Genomic DNA, 24,265 nt, shown 5'->3' on the forward strand with positions numbered 1-24,265 from the left:
CTCTTTAACACTCTCCTATGGAGACTGGTAATTCATCAGTAAAAGGAACTCTGCTTGTAGGTCCAGAGAAAACTTGCACATTCGTGGCATTTCCCAACATTTTTTTTCTTCTTGTGTACATGAAGGAGTAGCCCCAGTGCCTACTAAAAAAGAAAAAGATTTTCCTACTATCGTCAAATCAACCCTTGGTTCCTCTTGAGGGTCTGGTGTCACTGATAGTACTGAACACATCAAGTCACCTGTGAGCTGCCCTATTGTGGATACTTCCTCCCACCACAGTGACAACCCCTAATCTAGGTGTCAATAACTGTCCTGTGTTTGCATTCTGCTGTATCTGCATGGGTACATTCTGTGACTGCTCTTGTGGATGATTCAATGGTGCTTGCTGTGATTGCAATGCCTGTTGCATTTGCAGCACCTGTGCTTGATACACTGTCTGATCTTGGGCAAACCCATCCCTAGCCTGTGAGCTATATGCTGGAGGATAAGCTGTCCCCCCTCTTGAGATTTGCCCATTCTGTACATACCTTTGGCTTCCACATATGTGCGCAATGTGCCCTGTCATTCCACATGTCCAACATATAAGAGGATCCCCCCTTGGTTGAATCCTTCTTGCACATTCTGATCATCATTCTGCATATTCTGAAAACCACCCCTTCCTCTGTAGTCCATTCCTCTGCCTCGTGGCATAAACCCATTCCCTCCTTGATCCATCTGGCGTTCATTGTTCGCCTGTGATGGACTTGCAGCTTGCTGCTCTCCCAATCATTTGCCGCTAGTCAGTACCGCCCCCTCTACGGCACACTTTGACAATTTCTTCTGAACTAACTTGGCTTCCTCAAGTTTTCAAGCATTATCCTTCGCTCTTCTTATTTGTCTCTTGTAACAGCCTGCAGTGATGCGCTATAGTGAACTGTTTCTCTGCCCATGGCTTCGCTTCCATTCACACTCATTTCTTGAGCTGTCTCTGTACTGGCTCCGGTAATCCCTGACATAGAATGTGGTCAAATACTGCCACTGATTTCCCCCATGGCTCCCTTGTTTCAAGAGTCGACCGTTCCTGAATACTTTGAATATAAGCTTGCAGATCTTTATCATCTTTCATTTTACGTGCCATAATTACATATCAGGATACTGTACCCAGAGTGCTCTGTAGACATCTGCTCTACAATTATTAACTGGCGTGCCATCCTGCATTGTGTTCTGTGCCATGACACTTGAGTAACCTGCTCTAATTTAAAATGTCATCAGCCCTTTCCCCAGGAATAGCTGCTAAAAGCCCCTTAATGTCCCCTACTGCCAGAGTATTTCCTCCTTTCATCTTTTCTAGCTCATAAATCTGTTTCCCTGCATCCACGGTTAAACTGGGAAGTTTAAACCTTAAATTATCCTTATCCATTTGCGGCCATGGAATATACTGCAGTCTGGCCCCTCCTTTCTCCAATAAAGGGAACTGTTTTAAACCAAATCTGCAATCAGCTCCCATCGTCTGCCTATCCATAGTGGGGACAATGGTTCCTGATCGCCTTCTGCCTGGCAATGACTTCAGCCTGCTCACATATGGTGGAAACTCTCCCTTCTCGCTATGCGATAGCCCTTTGAGTCACTCTGGATACACTATAGGATCTGGTGTCCTATCCTTAGGCTTCTCTAGATCAGACCAGCTCACTTCCTTGTCTGTCTGCAGACATCCCTCGGGACCGCATCCACTTTCTCCCTCCTGCCCACGGAATCTTTCTCTCTCTTCATCTGACATGTATAGCCACCAGCTAGCATGGCTTTCGTCCCCATCACTCTTATTTAAAGTCAGCCTGTCTAAGGAAAAGGCTCGATGCGCGAGACTGAATGGGTCTCTTTCCTCGCTTCGTGATTGGAGGACCAGGGAGTGTTCTCCCTTCCCTTGGCTTCCCAATTTTCTATGTCCCCTTAAGTCTTGATAGGCATTATTGATCGTGTTTCCGATGCTCTGTATGTCAAAATTCTCCTCTAGGGTTATCCTAGATGGTCCTGACGTTGCTCCCTGTGATGGAAGGCACTCCTCTATATTGCCCCATGATATTACTGGACTCGATTCCATTAACTATTTCTGAATGTGATCAATATTGCGTTCCCTTTGTCTTCTTTTTTGCTCCATTTCTTCATCTAATTCCATTCGGTTTCTCCCTTCCCGTCTAACCCTTTCATCTTCTTGTCTTTTCTCTGCCCTTTTTTCATTCCCTCTATGCTCTTCTTCTTCCCTTTGTCTTTGTATTCTATTATCCTGTTTTCTCTGCTCTTCTTCCTCTTCTCTTCTTTTCTTGCTTATCTTGTTCTTCGATTGCTCTCTGCCTGTTGTCATACTTCTTTTGCTCCTCTGCTCTTTCTTCCTTTATTTCCTGTTCTTCTTGAGACATCTGTTTTTGTTTCTGCCTATTCTTTCTCTTGTGCTCATCCTCTTTCAGTCTCTTTTCTCGTTCTCTGTCTTTTCTATCCTGTTCGTCTTGATCTTCCCTTTGCCTAACTTCCTCAATACTTTTCCCATCAAGCTTGAGCAATATCTGTCCACCCATCCATTCGTTCTGTATGAGCATTACCTCGTCAGCTTTATCCTTTTCCCCTTTCCAACTCTTAATTTCTCGTTCTATGTCTGCTGATATATTTGGTCGTTCACTTTTCTCTTCCTTGTCCTGTAAGATCTTAAAGATCTCCTCCTTTCTTTTAGTCTCTTCTGGACTATCGTCACTGCTTTAGGCAGGTGGTTTAATATATCGGATTACTATATCCTGTCGCTGTTTTTAGTTCCTTTAACGGACACAATCCTATTTCTTCTGTACTATTGTCATTTACTTCGGCGAGGTAAGTGGAGTAGAAGGCTCAACACCTTCCTCCCTACACTGATTAAGCATCAAATCCTCAGGAAGCAGATCCTCTCGCTCCTCCTTGTACATTTTCCAAAGCTCTTTTACTCTTACACCAATAATAAGTCTGACTCAGGAAGTTGGCAAAAACATAACTGTTTTAATTGCAATTGTCTTAAAACAGGGAGTACAACAGACATCAACAGATGTTCGCTCAAATCTCTCTCAAGAACTCTCAAAGCATTTAATAAAAAGTTACATTTAGATAGTATGAATTTGCCATTATTGACACCATACTATGTGGCAAAATAAGGAGACCTACCTGGCGTTGTGATAGGCTTAAGAGGAACATCTAGGTATACTTTATATGGGGGACAGTATTGTGATTGGGTCTCTAAGGTCAGGTGGACAACTATGCCCACCCCTAGTGCAAGTTGTCTTCGCCATCATAAAATACACGTTTCATAGGCTTTCAAATGATAGGGCTCATTACTATGTGGCCCTCTACAATCAGTTTGCACGCTTAAACCCTTCTGGAATATTCTACTCGCAAGCAGCATGCAAGCTGGTACCCCAGGTGTTTTTGGGTTGGACTTGACCATACATCCCCACCCAATAAGCCCATCATCCATTATCACTCCTGCTGTCTGCCATTTGAATTGTCTTTGAACTCGGCCTTGTAAAGTGCCTGAGAATAAAAGGGAGTGCGAGCCTTGTCTTATCTTCAAGTCTCGGTGTAGCTTGCCCAAAGTCTACTTTTATCTAGACCATGTGACAGGAGACCATGTTTGAGCTCTTTCTTTCTTATTTAACACTATTAAATGAATAAAACCTGGCACTTCTACTGTTTTTCCATTACGCCTCTCTTCTCACGTTCATTGTATCTTCTTGAATACATAACCAGTTTCTTGGCTGCCCCAACCCTTGACACTGGGCCAGACAACCTTTCTAGAATCTTCCCTCATTGTCAGCTGTTTTCTTCTACTGTGCCACACTTACAGCACTTTTGTTCATGGGGTCCTATTTTGATAAAAACACATTGTGGAACATCCAGATTCTATACACACACACACACACACACACACACATATATATATATATATATATATATATATATATATATATACACATTGGCGGCACCGCTGAAGTCTAGTTACTACATATAGCTAGCCTTATCATTACTTAGTCTCTTTCAGTATTTGTACAATTATAAAACGCCATGCATTTTCCTGAATGCTCTCCGCACCTGCAATCTTCATTCCGCCCATGAAATGTTGTTCAGTTCTTCACTTCGCCATCAGATTATGTAAGGTCTATATACTCTCTTCATTGGCATCTCCTCTGGGTGCGTCTTTTCTGATTCATGTGACGTCACCAGTCTTCTTTGTTATACATCTTCACACTTCTTCCGGAACCTCCTTCAAGAGACTGTCATTTTATCTGTGGGTACATCATATAGGGTTTTGCATGCATGTTGGTAACTGCGATTGTGTGGTCCAGTGCCCTGCTGCAGTTCCCATGCCCCTGGCTGCATGTCATAATGCATCTGCGTATGTCATGACTGTGATTCATCGGTCACACAAAACTTGTGCGGCAGAAGACATGAGGTTTACATTGAGTGGGTGTCAGTTTCTTGTTGCAACATGCTGCATGATTGGTGATGTTAATGTTGTGTATGCCACACATGCATTGACAATGATAACTGATATCAATGTCTTTTGTCCCATTTTCCACTGTTGCTCCAGCTCAGGAAGAGGGCAGAGGCCTTGCCATGGAGCAGAAGGGCAGGGGCCGGGCTACCAGACCTAAGCGCACACACCCTGTCCAGCTGCTATTAACATCACCTCATCTGAGGGAGAGTTGCCTGGGGCAGCGCAGGTTCCATCAGGCGGAGGTGCTGGGGTTAATTTCCATGAGGTGGTTGTAGTTGGGGACTCCTCAGCGACTGTCGGCCAGGGTGCAGGGATAGAGGGGCCATTGGGGGAAGAAGACTCTTGGGAGTCAACCAGGGAGATGGAGGTGGTGGTGGAGGAGGAGGCAAGGGAAGGCCAGCATCCCTCAGCCGGGTTCACAAGAATGTGCAGTGCTCCGTGGAAGGAGCTGCACAACATCCTGTCCCTGGTCCATCTGTTGCAGCACTAACCACTGTTGTGGATGCCTCCACCCAGACCGAGCCCCCCTTTTGCCCGAGGAGACCAACCCAGAGTTGGTGCGTGCCCTGCTGGCAGGTCTGGTGAACTGGACAGCCACAATTTCTGATGCTGCAATAGTTACTCATGAGGAGCTGGCTCAATATCACGATTTGATATGCAGAGTCACTGGAGTGAGTGGAGTGCGTGGACCTTTGCTGCTTTGAACTCGTGTTTCCTGCTGTGCCCACCTGGCGTCTATCTTCTCTCTCTACTGCAAGAGGGAGGTTCCAGGACTCTTAAGCCACCTAGACCCGCGGAGCGGAGCGGAGTCGGTGCAGAGTCACTGGAGTGAGTGGAGTGCGTGGACCTTTGCTGCTTTGAACTCGTGTTTCCTGCTGTGCCCACCTGGAGTCTATCTTCTCTCTCTACTGCAAGAGGGAGGTTCCAGGACTCTTAAGCCACCTAGACCCGCGGAGCGGAGCGGAGTCGGTGCAGAGTCACTGGAGTCCCTGGAAGTCCACGGAGGTTCGCGGTGTGCTTCAAATACCTGCAGCACTTGCAATACAACACAACGCTTCAACCTGTTTTGCAGGTAAATCTGTGCTACTCGGCACTTGACTAGAACTTACTATATTTGGAAGCTACGCCACGTGGGGACTGCGGGGAAACCTTTGACCCACGTGGCCGTTCACCAGATAGCCCCTAGTAAAATGCGAGGAATCTTTTAACGGATAACAAACGTCCGAAAGTACTGGACATAAAGCTCTTGCTTTCTTGCAGTGTCTAAGGAGTGTCTAAGGAGCTTTCCTTCATTTCTTTTTTTTTTCTCCCCCTCCTTCTTTTCAGACCTACGTCCAACAGCCACATAAATTTCAGTTATCGCGAGGGGACTGCGGGGAAGCCTTCCTTTGACCCTTGCGACTCAGTTTATTGGTACTTCTCCCCTCTGAAACCTTGCCCTCGTCTCGTCACCAAACTGCCAACTTCAATTAGCTTCATCCAAGTTAAATCCTGCAACTGCAACATTACCGCTCCTGACTCACTTTTCCCAGCATTTTCCATTGGCGGACGAACTTCACTACCGCCCCCGCTGCTCCCGGAGCGCTGTAGCTGCAGGCACGGCGGGTGCCCTCCGGTGCCGCACATCTCCCTTGGGTTGTCTGGTGTCCCGCTGTGTTTGTGGGGGGTCTGTCTGACGGTTCCGTCTGCGGCTGTCCCCGCGTTGGGTGTGGGGTGCGTGCGGGGCCCCGTGGCGCCCATTGTTCTTGCGGCTTCTCTTCCCTGTGCAGAAAATCAAGAACTTTCGGCGGCTTCTTGGCATTGAGGAGGCTCCGCCCATGAACAAACGTCTAGATCTTGCTATGTTAGCGAAGCAGGGACCCTCAACAAACCAGCCCCCTAGTGGTCAAGCCAGTACACTGCGGATGCAAACAAGACAGCAATCTGGCAAATTACATCCAATGCACTGTTCAAATAAAATTAATCAAAACATCAACCAAAATATTACACTGATGTCCAATGAAAATATCTGCCTCATATCAAAAACAACTCTTAGTGAAACCACCACGTATATGAAGACGTCAGAAGCCCTCCAACAAACCTTTACTACAGACAACCTATCTGACCCAGCAATTACTGATGACATCTCCTCTGTGGTATCTACCACATCACAGACACCTTTGCCACAACTACCTAAATCAATACCACCAATAGATCTTGAATCTCAGCACACAGAAGTCACGACTCGGACAATTCAATTGGAGAAGAATGACGCTCTATGTCCTGACCCAAATAGCACTCTCCAACAACAGAATCCTGATAACTCTATTCTTTCAAACCTACAACACTCCACTACTCTTCAACCAAAAGTAACTTTACTATCTACTAACGAAGTCGATCCTCAACTTAGTGCAACTCCCTCACAAACTCGGGAAGACCAAAAAGAGAGAGCAAAACCAGCAAAAGCAAAATGGAAATCTCTGCATGAACGCAGAACAAAATCAGAACGGCACGACCTGCTGCCGCAAGCAGTCTCGAAGCAACATCTGCAGCGTTTATCGCTAGACTTAACGGAGATTGAAGCCCTAATGGAGCTTCAAGAAAACAAAAGGAAGACCTCTAAAAACACTTGGGACCGACTGCAAACTTCAAATAGTGATAGCTGCGGACCATTTACAAGTGCTAAAACACATCAAACAACAAGCACACCATTGCCGGCCATGAATGCAAGCATGCACCCACTATGGCAGCCCAAATGCGAGAATATATTCTCCACATCTAATCCCTACCAACCTCCCCCTGTGCCCAACCCACCCCAACCCCAAGAGTCGATCCCTACGACGATGGTGGATCTTCAAAATATGTTGGTAACAGTTTGCACTCAAGCTCTAATTCCGTACATGAAACTACAAGAAGCACAGGCAGATACAGCACGGGACCATGCCTCAATCCTAGCCTCAATCTACTCGAAACAAAAAATCCAAGAGGTACTGATGATTAAAATAGAAGGCAGGATTCAAGCGGAGGCTGAAACCAGTGCCTCCTGGCAACAAAGGCTAGCTGATATAGCACAAAAGGAAAGAATTGAAAAAGCACATATCACTGATGCACTGATACAACTGATGCATTCTAACATAGCTAATTCTGCACAAAATGTAGCTTCCCAGCGAGATACGATATATATTTCAAAAAATATGGCAACACAAACGGACCAGAACAATCAACACCACCATGAGACAGCCACGCACTTTTCCTCGGAATTAAACAATAGAGGAAGCACCGTGGATTGCTTAATTGATTTAACCATTGATCCAAAAGACTTAACAATAGAGCCAGCTAATTGTCCAGAAGTACTTGCTGACTGCCCCGTAAAAACGAAGGACCCTTATAGTATCTTCGACCCAACACGGCCTCACATCAGCGCCATTTCCAGTCATCCGAAATCAAAGAAACAATGTAAACAACATCAAAAAGGCTCACGAGCTTTCTTACGCAATCTCAATTTCCCAGCAAACCATACCACTAAACTATCAAGCCTCATACTGCAACAGACTCCGACCCGACCTATTATCGAACCGGATCTTACAATCAGGCCTCTACAGCAACAGCAAATGCTGACAATTCCATCAAATATTTCTAGTGAATCTGACATACCTAAAATAGACCAAGCTGAGACAGAACTTTTACTAAATTTATCTACATACTCAAGTAATCATAATGAAGCTAGCACTCAAGAAGAGTTCCAATTCAACGTATCTGCCCAACTCACCATCGATCACTATGAGCGGACACAGTCAGACCTCCAATCCATGACAAATCTTGTTGATGAGACCTTTGGAGATTCTGACTTTCAAGTCCCTTCCATTGATTTGAATGGTTCTACCATCTCGCAAACGCCACTAGATTTTTCAATCCTTAACCAACCGATGCCCGCCATCTTGAAACTTCCTTCTTTCATCAATCCACGAGAGAAATCTTCAAAAAACAGACTCCAACTCGCAAGAATTGACGCTCAATATGACAACTTAATCCTTAATAGGACAAATACCTTGCGTCTCTTTCACGCCATTCCAGCACTGACTAAAGTTACTACGAAAGACATACACCTAATCGAATTCACAGATCACAAAAAACTTGACAAAATTGCGATCGACTGTGCTACACTGAAGATTCTGCGCTTGATTGAAGCCCATACCGATGATCTCCGTACGTTGGGTTTTCATCTCAGCGTCACAGATATGACAAACGACACTAACCTTGAACAAGAGACTAAGGAAATGAGTAACACAACAATATATTCCTCATTTAGCTCGAGTGACAGCCATTACTTATCAAACCGGACCGCCTCTCATGCACGATCAATAAACCTTGTGAAGAAGTCTACCCTTTATCATAGACATCAGTTGACAAAGGACCGACAGCCAATATGGAGAGACATGAGTTACACATCTACATCTACAAACTCGAGCATCCAAGAAACTTCTTAGCAACGACCGGATCAACACTCAAGCTCTTTGACAATTTGCTCATGGAACACTCGCGGTCACCTTCATCTGTACCAATCTGCGAGACCCGAACTAACAAACTCTGATATAATTTGTCTCCAGGAAACATGGCTCTATCAAAAACCAGTAAGTGATGGATACACTGCTTATATGAATCCAGCGATTTGTCGGCAAAAAGGACGCCCTTCCGCTGGCCTTCTAACTTTCATCAAAATGGGCTCTCATCTTAATGTAGTAGAAGCGCAAGACATCTCTCCGTGGATCCAGAGACTCATTATACAACAAGAGAAGACTCCGGAGAAGAATCCTACACAAGACCTTTCAATACCTGGCCACAAGCAATACATGGGCATCTTCAATTTATATTGGAATCCCAATAAAATATCTGACGACCTCTTTTTAGACTCTTTTTTGTCAACAATGGACGAAGACTCATTGAAATATCCTGGAACTATATTTATCATATGTGGCGACTTGAATATCCACCTTTTTTCCTCCAATGGCGAAGAGCTATCCGACCACTTGCTAGAACCTTGTGCTCGGCGATGGTCTAAAGAAATGACAGATCGAAATATGGTGCGGCTTGATGCATTTGATGCATCTGCCAACTCATTTTCCTCTACGTGGTCACGTGGAACTAGCTCTGGGATCATTGATTACATCTATCGTTCATGGAGCATCAAAGAGCCCATGCGCCGGATGGAAAATATTGCCACAAAGGATAGCGATCATTACATATTGATTAGATCATGGTCCAACAGTAAAGATCCCCCATTGCGACTTCAATTGCCTGATTTGGAAGTTAATTCTAGGGCAACAAGATTGAAATTATCACAACCTGAAATAAAATCCCTCCCAGACAAATTCTCCAGCACAACGATGATAGTTGAATCCAAACTAAATTATGAATGGATACTACAAAATTTCCATCATCTTCCAATAGCTGGACTTCAACCGAGAAAACAACATCATCATGCATACAGCCACACGATAGCTCTAAGGAAAAAAGCCCTAAGAACTCAGATCAAGCTACTGAAGAAACAATTAAATCCAACTAAGGACATTCAGATTAAACACCTTAAACAAACCCATAAGAACTGGTTGAAAAACGCTAAGATGACACTCGAACAAAATGACGCAGAGTCCATGTTAAGAGCTATGGGGACGCGAAATACACGAGATCTTTGGAAACTGTTGAATGAAACAACCACTACAGCTGACCACATGATCTCCGAGGTCCCTGAAACAAGCTGGATCACCCACTACAACTAGCTATATCAAAAGCGCCCCGTGATCAACTGCGACGAATCAGCACCCCGACAACCAGACTGGACGTTCGAGTGGGATCTTTCGGATATAAACGATGCAATACGCCATCTAAATGTATCTCGGGCCACCGGCCCGGATGGCTTATCCAATGCCATTATTAAAAAGAATCCTGACACATGGGCAGCTTTCTGCAACCATCTATTTGTACTGATAAATCGCACTAAAAAAATCCCTGCGTCATGGCAAAGAGCGACAATAATCCCCATCTACAAGCAAGGACCAACTGAGAATCCATCAAACTATAGGCCCATTGCGCTTTTGGACCCATTAGGCAAAGTTTTCGCATACATCCTTCTTTTGAAACTGAACCAATGGGCCACTACAGCAAACAGACACGCAATTCGTCAAACTGGCTTCGTAAAAAATGTTGGGACCAATATCAACTTACTCATTTTAAACCTGCTCAAACACGAAACCATCAGATCCAACACCCCGACTTATGCGGCCTTCATCGACCTCCATCTCGCCTTTGATAAAATCAATAGAAACATCTTATGGGAAAAATTGTCAAAATGGGGTTGCCCAGACAACATACTAGAACCAATAAAACTGCTATATTCATCTACACAAGTCCAGATCCGTTTGAGCAAGAGTGGCCTTGTTACACAACCGATCAAAACTTGGCATGGACTCAAACAAGGCTGCCCATTGGCTGCAGCCTTGTACAATTTGTATACATCAGATTTTGAAGAGTCTATAGCTACTCCACAAATGAATCCGCCAAAATTAAACTCCACATCAATTCCAATGATTCTTTATGCCGATGATATTGCAATCTTTGCCAAAACACCAAGAGGTCTGCAGACTGCCCTGAATAACCTCCAAAAATACATGGACACTAATCAGTTGGAAATAAACACCAGGAAAACTAAGATTATGTCGTTAACCGTCAAAAAAGGGCCCATCTCAGAAAACACCATCTTTTTTTCTGCAGAAGGAAAAAATTGAACAAGTGCAAACAATTAAATATCTAGGGGTCTGGCTCAATAAATCCTCAGTTGAACAACCATGGATTGACCATCTGAAAAGCAAAGCCCATTCCTTAGCGCGTCAGGGCTTAGTATTACATAGAAAATTTGGGAAATATTCTATGAAACCAGTCATAATCTTTTTCAAACAAAAAGTTGTTCCCATCTTAACATACGGCGGAGAGTCATTGATAAATTTATCAATAACCGTATGGGACCAACTGGAGCGAATCTTTTGGTCAAAGGTCTTAGCCATCCCAAAATGTATTCCAACATCTAGAATCCGATTTGAACTTGGCCTCCAATCCCTACATTCAATCATACGGTGGAAACAACTGGATCTTCTCAGGAAAATAAACAACAACGAGAAGATTCCCGCCTTGAATATTCTCCGTCCAATTGCTGGAAACATCAATGCAATGGCTCTGAACAAATGGAAGGAATTCCTTAACCAAGAAAGGATAAGATATGAGATATCACTTGAAACCCTACTCTGTAGACCCCAAAGAGCCAAAATTCAACTTGAAAGATTCGACTGGATATCAACAATAAATGAAAAAAATGGATATAAACTTACGTTAAATTGTACCACCGAAGATAGAGCCCTAAATGTGATCCCTCGCTACCTGAAGCTATTTCCCGACCGTCTTATTAGAGACACCTTCATGAGGCTGCGTCTCAATATACTCCCAACACAACAAATCCTTGCGATACGAGCGCAGAAAACCCTCTGACATCAAATATGTAGATATTGCAAGGAAGATGATATTATCGAAAGTCTGCATCATTTACTAATGCAGTGCCCAGCTTTAGCAGACAAGTGCCTTGCAGTTGCTATGCTCTATATGCAATCCAACAAACTTATGGACCCTAAAGAACGATGGGCACACATTTTATCTGGCAATAATATTTCTATGACAACTGCGGTCATCTGCTTCTGGCAAACAATCCAGACACAAGTAATCCCTGATCATGGACAATCGCTTTATCTTGGATAAATGCAGACTAACTTGTTAAACTTTTGTGTGACCTAATGTAATGAGATTCTCTTTGACAAATGTAAGGTTTAAAGTTATAAACCATATGCATTTTAATAAAAAAAAAAAAAAAAAAAGCTATGCCTCTGCCTGGACCAGCACTCATGAGTGGTCTCTGTGTGCTGGCACATTCACTTGGCCCCTCCTCCACTCCATCCTCTGTGCCCCAGTCAACCCCAGGGGAGCCTTCCTTGCCATTTACCATCAAGGCACCCTCTACACCGGTCTGGTGGTGAGAATGACCTAGCCTCTGGTGGAAGTCTTGTGTGCATAAAAGAAGTGGGCACTCTGCCTGTCCAGGCACCCACACAGGGACATGCAGCAGTCAGACAGCTGACACCTCAGGACAGTGCTGGCACTGTGCCTCCCTGACGTGTAACATCAAGATGGCAGGGGTACCTGCACAGCTGACACTCAGCCAGGCAGCAGCAGATGAAGGGTGTCCAGGGCAAATCAATGCAGGGCCAATCGTCAATGAGTAGGCAACTCAGGCAGGACAGTTGTGACATCTGGCAGGAGGAACAGATGGAACTGCGAGATATGGTGGGTGACAGGATGGAATTTCGGAAGCAGCTGATGACAGAGAGGGCTAGGGAGGCAAGAATTGCAAGGACCAGGCCAGTGGTGGAGGAGGCTTACAGGGATGTGGAGGAGAGAAGAGTTGTAGGGGGTTTGCCAGCCAGCCAGGTAAGAACAGAGACCCACCTCCAGGCCGAGGACAAATAATGTGACTCTGCCGTGGAGGACACATTAAGAGACATTTGAGCCTGCTACCAGTGCAAATTCTTTGTGTACAGTTTCATTTTAATTGTATTAATTTTTTCTCTTTGGACATTTCCCCCTTCCACATAGTTGTTTGTTGTAGTGTATATATTTGGAATACAGATTTCTGATTCTTGATAACACACTTCTTGTTGTCTCTTTGTTCATATGCTGAATTTTGTTTAATATGGTTTAGGAATGCATTTGTTCTGTGACTGTCACGTGGGGTTCGGGCCTCACTGTGGGATACACTCATCACTTGTCCAGTTGTTATTCAGTAGGTGTATCCCTCCAAATGCATAGCCACCCACCTGCACACATCAGCTTTTACCCAGAAGATGCTCTCATATCATGCTGCACAATTACCAATCAAATGCTACATTTTCACATGATAGATTTTTTATGTTTGGCTGTACATATCATCCATCTCCTTGGCTCATACACCCTCAGACAGCCTTCACATCCCCCAGACACACGCCTGTTCTACTTATGTTACTTGCAGGTACTTTGACAGCTATATCTTCCTACCTGACTCCTTTCATTCATTGTTTTTAGAGGCTTCAATGCACACACACATTACATGTCACTCTGTCCTATCAGTGATGTCTTGGACGTGTGTCCTGCAAGGTCATTCACCTCCAGCACATTGAGGCCATTGCCATGGTAGATGAATGCAAAGATGCATCACATCGCATTTCATTTCATTACTATGGGCCTCATTACGACCCTGGCGGAAAGTGACTGACCGGACCGCAACAGCGTAAATAGCGTTTCCGCCATTGCACGAAGGAGCAAAGTGCGGCTAATTACGACCCATCGGGCACGAGCATTACGCCATGGCGGAATCCGAAAGGCTGCGATGGCGGAAATGACCCCAAAACGGCCCTTACCGCCGCCGTACGCTGCACCAGGTGCAATACCGCCACCCATCTTAGCGGTCACCGTAATGAGCGGTCACCGTAACGAGCGGGCACCGCAAATTACGGGCACCGTAAATATACGGAAACGGAAGTAAAAGCATGTGGCCGGAACGGGAAACAGCACGCCGCACAACTATAAAATCCGAATCCCAACACAACCATTAAAAATCCGACCCTGACACACATCCCAACCCGTTAGCAACCCCAGTTAAAAAAATAAATATGGGAAAGGTAGCCAAGAAAGCGTGTGATCGCAAGCGGCAGGTACACTTCTCCCGAGAGGAACTGACCGTGCTCACCGAGACCCTCCAGGAAAATGCCGCCGTCGTCTTCTCCAGTCAAATGACCAGGACGGCCCTTGCCAACAAGAAGGCCATATGGGCCCTGGTGGCACAGCGCGTAAGTGCGGTGGGGACAACACCCCGCACGCCACAGCAATGTCGCAAGCGGTGGGACGACCTGCGGATCCGCGTACGCAGCATACTTTCTGCGAACAGGAACATCGCCACAGCTACCGGGGGGGGTTCAGAGTCGCCCATCAAGTTGACCCCCTGGGAGGATATCTGCGCCTCCACCATAGGAATGGAGAGCATAGAGGGAGTCGGAGGGATGGAGAAAGGAGTGCCGACATCCGGAGAATCAGGTAGGTTGGCCAAGAGAAACAATGCGAAATCCACAAAACACGAACATGTGCAGTACCATGTGACCCCATAGTGCAATACATACTTTGCCCTGACAGCGCCCTCTAAAAGTCAGAATGAATAAACAAATCAATCAAGATGCCATAAACAACCCCTACATGTGCAGCATGCACCCCCTAACTGCAGGCAGCCAAATGAATGCATCCTCAATCCACACGAAAATGAGACCACCTCCAAGGCCCAGTCCCAAATCAGCCTCATGTACCACCCCAATGCATTTGATACGTTGCCATTCCAAATCCGACAGACCCATAACTAACGCTCGCCCCTCTTTACTCCACCACAGGGTCCGATACCAACGACGAGCTGCAGGACACCCCTACCAGCACGCCTGCAAAGAGGGCCAGGACCAACGTCCCAAGAGCCTCCACCTCAGGTGCAAGGATCAAGACACGGCAGCAGCAGGAATCAAGTGGCAGCACACTGGAGGGGACTGCAACAGGCACCCCAGCAGCCAGCAAGTCCACAACCCCAGCACCACAGGTCCCCCCAAAGAACGTATCTGATGGCACTGCCTCTGGTGGTAGCAGCACCATAGGTGACACAGCTGTCATGCCAGCATGCTCCGACACGGAAAACAGTGCTGGCGACGTAGGTACCATCCATGACCTTTCCCAATCCCCCTGCATGTTCCATCCCCTACACCATGACGAAACCACGCAGGGGCACCCTGAAGACGACGACTGGCCAACCCCCACAAGTCCTGTGCCAAGGCAACATGTGTTGAGCAGCCCCCCTGTCACACCACCGCAAATGTCCATGGCCCAGCAGAGGCAACAGTCCCTCGACCTGCTGATCGAGCAACAGCAGGAAGTGTCCACGCTACTCAAGGACCATGCAAATGAATGCGGGGGTTCCAGGGCAGCCATGGAAACATCCACCGAGACACTCAGGGCACAAATAGAGAAAAGTAGTGAGAGCCTCAGGGGAGAAATGGAGAGAAGCACCGAGAGCCTGAGAGCACAAATGGAGAAAAGCACCGAGAGCCTGAGAGCACAAATGGAGAAAAGCACCGAGAGCCTGAGGGGGGAACTGCATGCGACGTCCAAAGACGTTTGTGCTGAACTTGCTGCTGTGCGCCGTGTGCTCTCGGAGCTCTCACAAACCCTCAGAGACATGCATGGACGCGAGCAGGCAGAGACATCATCCGTGGCAAGTTCCGTCCAGGGCAGCCCCCAACGCAGATCTGGCAGGAACCTGCGCTCCACGGGCAGGGGTGCCCCTGATACCCGTAGAGGGGGCTTGCAATAGCGTCTACCCACGGACAGCATGCATATTTGGACACTGGTGTTGGGGGGGGAGGTAGTAGGGTGGAGGGGGTGTGTTGGGCTTCACTGGGTGGCGGGTCCATAGGGTGTATAAATCAAATCACATTAACAATACAGCACCTCATTATCATCCAATGACATGTGTGGACATTGATATTTGCGTACGAGGCCTTCATAGGCGTACAGTCCACAATGTGCCTGTACTACACACACACAGTGCCACAGGTCCCCTTTCCGTGTAATAGGCACCATGCGTGGTTGCTAGAAGCATGCATCTATGATGCTCTGTCGGATTGCACGTGCATCCTGTGCCTCATGGACTCCTTGAGGTGCCTCCACATCCCCACCCTCATCATCATCATCATCTTCAGGTGCATGCAGTACAGCGTCAGGGGGCATGGGCACATTCCTACGTATGCACATGTTGTGCAGCATGACACATGCCATGACCATCTTAGAAACCTTCTCATGGCTGTACATGAGTGCCCCGCCAGACCTGCTGAGGCTGCGGAAACGAGCCTTCAGTAGGCCGAATGCCTGTTCAATGACCACACGGGTACGTGAGTGGGCATGGTTGTAGTCCTCCTCATGCTCGTTCTGTGGGTTCCGGATTGGTGTAAGGAGCCATCTCTTCAGTGGATACCCGGCATCACCTGTATGAGACGAATAAAGGGTGTCAGTGGAATGATAGTGCTAAGTAGCCCCCCCCCCCCTCCTGCAAGGTCATTGACGCATCAAATGGGCCACGATGTCATGCATGGAATGAGACTCACCGAGTAGCCAGGATCTGTGCCCTGCGTGTCGCTCCATGTAGCGTGGTATTCTTGTGTTCCTCAGGACCATAGAATCATGGGTAGATCCTGGAAATCTGGCACAACAATGCGTAAAGATCTTGTTGGAGTCACACACCATTTGCACATTGATTGAATGAAATTGTTTCCGGTTGCGGTACTGGACCTCCATGGCATGTGGGACAACCAATTCAACATGGGTGCAGTCGATGGCACCAATGCAACCCGGGATGCCGCCAAGTGCATGGAATCCCACTTTTGCGTTGGTAATCTCCTGGTACGTGCGTGGTAGTGTGATGTGGTCGTCGGCGTGCTTCAGGAGGGCATCGTGCACTTGGAAGAGTGTCCGTGAGAACAGTGGCTGTGAAATGCCATGCAACTGTCCCACTGTGTGCTGGTAGGTGCCTGTGGCCAGGAAGTGGAGTGCAGACACCACCTTCAGTAGGGGTGGGATGGCGGTTGGGCTATCTATCATGCTCACGAGGTCAGCATGTGTCATGTCCACAATGGCGATTATGGTGTCCCGGTCCAAACGGTAGAGGGTGTGGATCTGCTCAGCAGTGAGGTTGAACGGATCGGCTCGGAGGCGTGGGATTGCGGGCCGCCTGCGTGGTGGTAGTGGCAGTGCTTGTGGGCCTTGCTGACCCTGCCTTGCCCTCCTCCTCCTCCTTCTCCTCCGTCTCCCCTGTGCGCCCGGTTGTTGTACCTGTTGTTGTTCGTCGTCTTCTTGTAGTTGTAGCACTTGCAGTGCTATCTGGTCCCCCAGGCCCAACATCGCTAGTCCTGCCGGTAGCATTTTGGAGTGGGAGTGGTTGTGGGAGGGGTTTGGGTCTGCTATATATGTGCTGTCGGCCTGTATGGCCTCCACCTGTGCTGATTGAATGAATCTGTGGCAGATGCAATCCCTTCTGGCCGAGCACGTCCCGCACGTAAGGCTGCATTTGGCCGCATGGCATCTTGGGATTGGAATCATGTATCAAATCCCGATGGCAGTGTGATGTACTTTGACTGATTTTCATGCTATGCTCCCATTGTTACACATGCTATGATTGCAGCCGCTTACATACCTGTGAAGAGTCAGTGGTATGTAGGGCTCGATCGATGGCCGACCCTCATGCAGCACAGTAACGTACTTCACCGACGGGCGTGGCGTCCCATTTGTGATTGCAGCCAGTTAGCATTATGACACACAGCCGCACTACATTGATGTAATTGTGAATGCAAGCGTTCACAGAAGCCTTTTCGACGTAATGTTGCAAGTGAGGAATTCGAAGGCCAGCATTTTTGGTTTTGAAGTAGCGGCGAGGATACGCCCACAGGTCTGGCTGGAAATGTAACGTTCTATTGTAGAATGTCCTTGGGACATGGCCCATAACGAGCAAGCAATGAATGATATGAATTGAATGGGATGCGCAATAGCGTAGTGGACGATAAGGCAGGACGTTCCCAAATCCATCTTGCTTCACAACACTACAGATCCGGCCAGGAGCACAGTGGTTTTTGCAGACTGCATTACGCACAGACGCGATGGAAGTTTCACATATTATGTGAGTGAATATTCATGCGTTTTCATTGCGGGATGAGGGAATGATGAATGGATGCATGGACAGATGATTCCGTTTAGGGTCTGCCATGTACATGGGTTTTTTGAATCACTCCCCTTCCCCTGCGCTATGTGATGCAAGGCTGCCATAGTGGGACTTACGTCTATCTGCCCTTGTCGGATCCTCCCTGTCTCGACGCGCCTTCATACACTTGTGTCTAGGCACGTTACTAATCCCATGTCATGGGTTCTATCTTGACGGACGCATGCACAGTAACCGACGTTGCCAATGGTGTATTTACCTCGATTGATTTCGTTATGAATCGATACTGATTTAGGGGTCTGTATATTCCTTTGGAGTGGGCTAGCATGCATATGGGTGTGGATTTGGTGTGTTGAATGAAGATTGTAATGCATCATGAGTCCCGTAATGCAATCGGTTAATTTGTGTTTCATTTGGGTGACAGGTATCTCCTGCCCTATTGCAGATGCCATCTCTACGCCACTCCTCCAGATGGGTTTTACTCTCGACACCTGCAGCTTCGGGTGAATCAGTGGAGCACCATTTCGATCTTATGGGACGATCGCCAATGGGCCACATGCCCTTACGCTGTACTGGTGGCTAGGTGCAACATTTCGGCCTTTCAGCTCGACTAGTGCCTGCCTCATGGGACGGACCTGCGGTTCTTGCCGCTTCCATGTTGCCTTTTGGAACGTTGATGTAGGCCCTGTGTGCCATGATGGTACAGGGCGTCACACAAGTGGAAGCTGGTCAATTATTGCAGATGCAGCCCTCGGTGATGATGGATGTTTTGGTGTTATTTTGCAAATTGCTGTGGGGCCTTTGTCATTTGGATGTGCATTTAAATTGTATTCCGATATTTGTCGTGTTGCGTTATTCTTTGCAGGTGATGTGGCGATTTTCGATTTGTGGCGGTATGTATTGCGAGATGATCTGCATTGTGTTCCGCCTTCTGAGTTGAGTTGTGTGGTACAGTACTGGCCGCGTTTGCCTACGTAGCACAGTATGGTCACGGATAGGGGCTGCCATTGTGACTGTTTACATGATGTGCTGTTCAGGGGCGGGGGATTGGCTTTTGGCCGACTGGTGCCTGTCAGCCAGGTCGATTGGTGGAATGATGGGATGTTCAGAATGTGGCTGGTCACAGGTGCCTGTGTTTGCGTGCGTTTGTTGGAGGGGGACTGGGGTCATGTCCATTGGAATAGCTTCTGTATTCATGCCATCTGTGCCCTGCAGCTCCCATCGGCCCCTCTTGGGATGAGCCTGGCTGCTCAGTCACTCTGCCAACTTGTGTGGTACATGCTTCTGCTGATGGTTGGTTTGTTTACTGGCAAGAGTACAGGGCTGGTGCAATCCCCCTCAGGATGCTGTTTTGGATGTTGCCTTGCGCTGGTGGCAAGCGATGGGGGACTACTGTTGTTTTGTGTCATGTGTTCTTGATTTTCATTTTGATGTATTGTACCTTCACATGCCTGTGCTGCATCAGTACGGCTATGGTGACATGCCGTACATGGATGCCCACTCACGGGGCGCTTTGAGCCCCTGCATGCATTTCTACGTTGGCATGCATGGGTGAATTGTAGATTTCACTGGTTGCATAGTGTGAGTACATTGCGCCTGCCAGGAGTTGTGCAATGTGGCCAGGGAGTGGAGTACAGGCACTCAGTGGGCCATTTACGGTTGGTTCACGATGCCGTATTTCTCGCCATGGCGGAATGGTACTTTACGACGTGCTTGATGGCGTTCAGTACATGTCCGCTAGGGTCAGAATTCGCGTACCGTTGCGCCATGGCGGTGATTCCGGTTTTGCAAGGCGCGCGTGCGCGTACTTGGTGCAGTTAGCGTTGCCGTTCACTGCGGTGTCGCTAATGGCATCGTACTTTACGGTGACGGGTCATAATCGCAACGAGCGGTGTTCGATGGCGGTATTGCATTTCCGCCATCATTTTTCCATTTCCGCCAGGGTCGTAATGAGGCCCTATGTCATGTGTACATTGTGCATTCACAGTGTAGCTGGTGCAACATTCTGCTGTCTGGTTGATGTGCAACTGAGTGTGATGTACCAGGGAGTCCTGTGATGAGCTACGGACACGGATTCTGCAGCAGTGCCCCCAGTTCTTCAGGCTAGGGGGGTATATGTGGCTGGCGTTCTTCATGTTGGATGCAGGCAGTAGAGTTGAGGTAAGTTGTTGGTCATCATTGACTGGTAGGGGTGTAATGTGACAGGGCCAGGCTGGGTTAGTGGGTGGGTTTAGGAGGCCTGGTGGGTGGTGTGATGGCTGCCTGGGAAGAGAGTCAGGTGCCTTTAACTTTCTACTGCTTGAAGTTAGCGACTTTTGGAATACCTACTAAAAAAAACATTGGTTTGGTTTGTACTACTCCTGAAATTCAGCCACTCTAATAAGGGCACTGCTTTTTTCCTGCTGCCAGAAAATGTGTCTTTTGGTACTCACAGCACTCCAGTCTCAGCAATTCTAAATCTATTCTGATTCAATTCTGATTCAATTCTTCTGCTCCTAAACCTAACTACCTTAAACCTCCACCTGATTGATTCCTACTGTACTTTAATCTCTGCATTTTAAATTCCTACTACCTGATCCTAATGAATTACTGTCAGTCTTTATTTCTGCCACTTCAAAATCTGCTGATTTGCTCCCGAGTGGCCTTGTCATTTTGTTGATTCTGAATACTTGCTACCTCGAAAACCTACACTCTGAAAACCTACACTCTGAAAACCTGACCCTGCTTTGCTGCTCTGAATTTCAACAATCATAACTCTACTGCTCTCAAATGTAACCATCTGGAATCTTCCCACCTAATCATTGCCACTTTGAACCCTGAAGTCTGCTATTCCTAGCTCAAACTTAAGTAGTTGTGAATGCTGACTCATGGAATAATACTGTGTGAATCCCCCTGCTTAGTGTACTCCTGCCCAAACCTTAACACTCTGGCCCGTATACTTCCTTCAACCAACTTTTCTGAGTTTTGCCACTTTGAACTTTGAACTCTAACCATTTGAATTCTCACTACCAAACCACCCACGCACAGAAAACCCAGAGACTCCAACCCAAGAAAATATTACAACAACAAGACAAGCTCCACAAAGAGCCTTTCACCCCTGGGAGCTATGCAGGATAATAACTATTTCAGTACCTCACCAACAAGAATCCCAGAGAAACTCCCCACAACCAAGGATTATCGACTTTGAAAAAACAGACCACACAAAGAAACGCTGCCCAAGCTCAATCTTGCATGCCACAAACCCAATCACCTGCCATCTATCATCACAAAGCCCTGAGGACTGCAGAGACCAACAAAGTCAAACTAGGTGGGGTTTCAACCCTGAATCAAATGAAAAATGTGATAGCTCTGTGATGAAGCAAGCCACCACAACCCTATAACCAGAGCAAGGCACCAGCAAATGTGTGTAGCCTGACATCGAACTACACAGTCAGCAATCTAACACTATGTTTACATGTCATGAAAAAATCAACAGGAACTAACAACAACAGAGAGCCTCCCAACCAGGGAGCCTACTACCAAAAGACTGTAACACACAACCAGATCCACAATAGAACAAAGACCCATAACAGTCACTTAACACTGCACCACAAACATACCCCGATGCTAGAAGGAGAAGGAAAGAAAAAAGGAAAACAGACAAGAAAGACTAATGAAACCGCACCCCTGTCGATTAACAGGAACTACCCACCACAATTCACAACACCTCATAATCACCATCAACCACCTGCAAACGCACTAAGGGTATAAACAAATCTCCCTCTACCTCTCCACCTACAATCCTACTACACCAGAAAGCAAACAACCAATAACAAGTGACCCTAGGAATACTAGAGTGGACTTCACCAGACCATCGAACCACCGACCACAACACAGGCAATGTTGAAAACAGTTTCGGAAAGACACCTATAAGAACCAAAGAACCAGAGCTAAGCTAGAATCCTTAACCATACACACCCCTTACATAACCAGAGATTGGAAAAAGACCAAAAGGACACTCCAACTCCCCACTACAATGAATTACAACAGGGAAACTCTTTGCACAGCCTAATGGAACTCCTCCACACAGGGACAGATGATTGAACCATGCACCAAGAAAAAATGGCTCGCCCAAGAAACAGCTCTAAGGGCGGAGAGGTCAGAGACCGAGGCACAGGTGGCATGATTTTCAGTTATAGACTTTTATTTAACACAGAAAGGGGGTTGAGAAAATTACTTTTTTTCCCCTAACACTAAGAGGGGATTCCCTGCCTCAAAATAATTGTCTAAGAAGTTTGTATTTCATTATAATCACTGTTTACCCTGTGAGGATGTCCAAATAATATCTGTCCACATTGTATCTGACACTTTTTTCCAGCCCTCACACTAACAACTAAAACTAATGTGAAAGTACTATATTTTTCAAAGTCTGTAACTCCCATTACAAAGTTCAAAAGGATGCACAAAGAAAGCATCAGCAGAGTTTCACTAGATCCAAAAATAAGTCTCCAGTTGAAGTGGGCAACCTTCCCTTGAACAGGTAGTTGATTTCCTTATAATCGTGGAATCACTGATGCAGATCAAGTGATGCAGTGACTGCAGTTTTAAGGTTCAGATCTCTTAATACCTCACAGAAATACAGCTTCAACTGTGACTCTTGTGTTGTATTGCTGACTGAGGAGTTTAAATTATGCCAAGAAGGAGCATTTCCTATTTATTAAGTATAGTAAGTGCTTCTTTGTTTGGTGGATATGTTCTCCTAATTATCTGCAACATAGGTTAATGAAATTCAAGAAACTACATACAACTGGCTGACATCCAGAAGAGAAATATAGAAAGAAATGTTTTTGTTTAGTATTTACAAAAATGTGGATAATATTGGCATGCCTCTGGCCAATGGAACTGGCTAAGCCTATTGCAGTCTCTATCTCTCCTGTTCCCTCCCAGGGCCTCTGTACCACTCTGGCCTCTGAAATCTCTGCTATAACTCAGGACATCCTGTCCTCATCTTCTACTCCTCCCCCTCTTCCTCTCATGTCCCCCCCATTTGGCCATCTCTCCCTCTCCTCCTCTTTTCTGCTCTTTCTCTCTGACAACACCTGATGAGGATTCTAAACAAGTCTGATCTATGAAAGTGTCATCCAAATAGGTGCTCCCCTGCTACTCCAGAACCAAAAAGGACCATATTGACACCCTTCCTCTGGATTCGGCCAATTTCGGTAATTATTATTTCGCGACTGGAACTTTCCCTTCTCCCCTTAAGCATTCCCTTGTGCACCCCCTCAAGAAATCATCTGCCAAACCTACCTGCCCAGCAAACTATCGACCAATCTCCATCACCCCTTTCCTGGGCAAACTCTTATAAAAGTTGGCCATCTCCCAGAGCCACAGAAACTGCTCTGCTGAACACTCGTGAAGATCTGCTCTCTAGCCTTGATTCCAGCATTCCTTCTGTTCTCATCCTCCTTCATCTTTCCTCTGCTTTGGACTTGGTCAACCATGCCATCCTGATCAATCGACTCTGTGAGAACCTGGGCATCACGGATCAGGCTCTGGTGTGGCTGACTTCCTTCATCGTGGACCGCCTCTCCCAGGTCCAACGTGGTCCCTTTCACTCTACTACCTCTCTCTCTACCTGTGGCGTTCCCCAGGGCTCTATCCTCTCACCCTGGTAAAACAACCTCTACTTGGCCTGTCTAGCCCACCTGATCTCTACCTTCTCCTCTAACTTTCAGTGTTATGCAGATGACACTCAGCTTTCCTTCCGGCTCCCCTCAGCCTCCTCTCCACTCTCGCTCATTCCTAGTGTGTATCCGCGATTCAGGATTGGAGCACCTCCAAAGATCTCTGCCTTAATGTCAGTAAGACAGAGATCCTTCTCTTGGGACCCTTGTGACTCCTTTCCCTCTCTCACTCTGGCCGCCCACCTTAGGCCCTCTTCCTTCCTTCTT

This window comes from Ambystoma mexicanum, chromosome 6q, assembly GCF_040938575.1.
Source record: "Ambystoma mexicanum isolate Mex_15411 chromosome 6q, UKY_AmexF1_1, whole genome shotgun sequence".
Lineage (NCBI taxonomy): Eukaryota > Metazoa > Chordata > Amphibia > Caudata > Ambystomatidae > Ambystoma > Ambystoma mexicanum.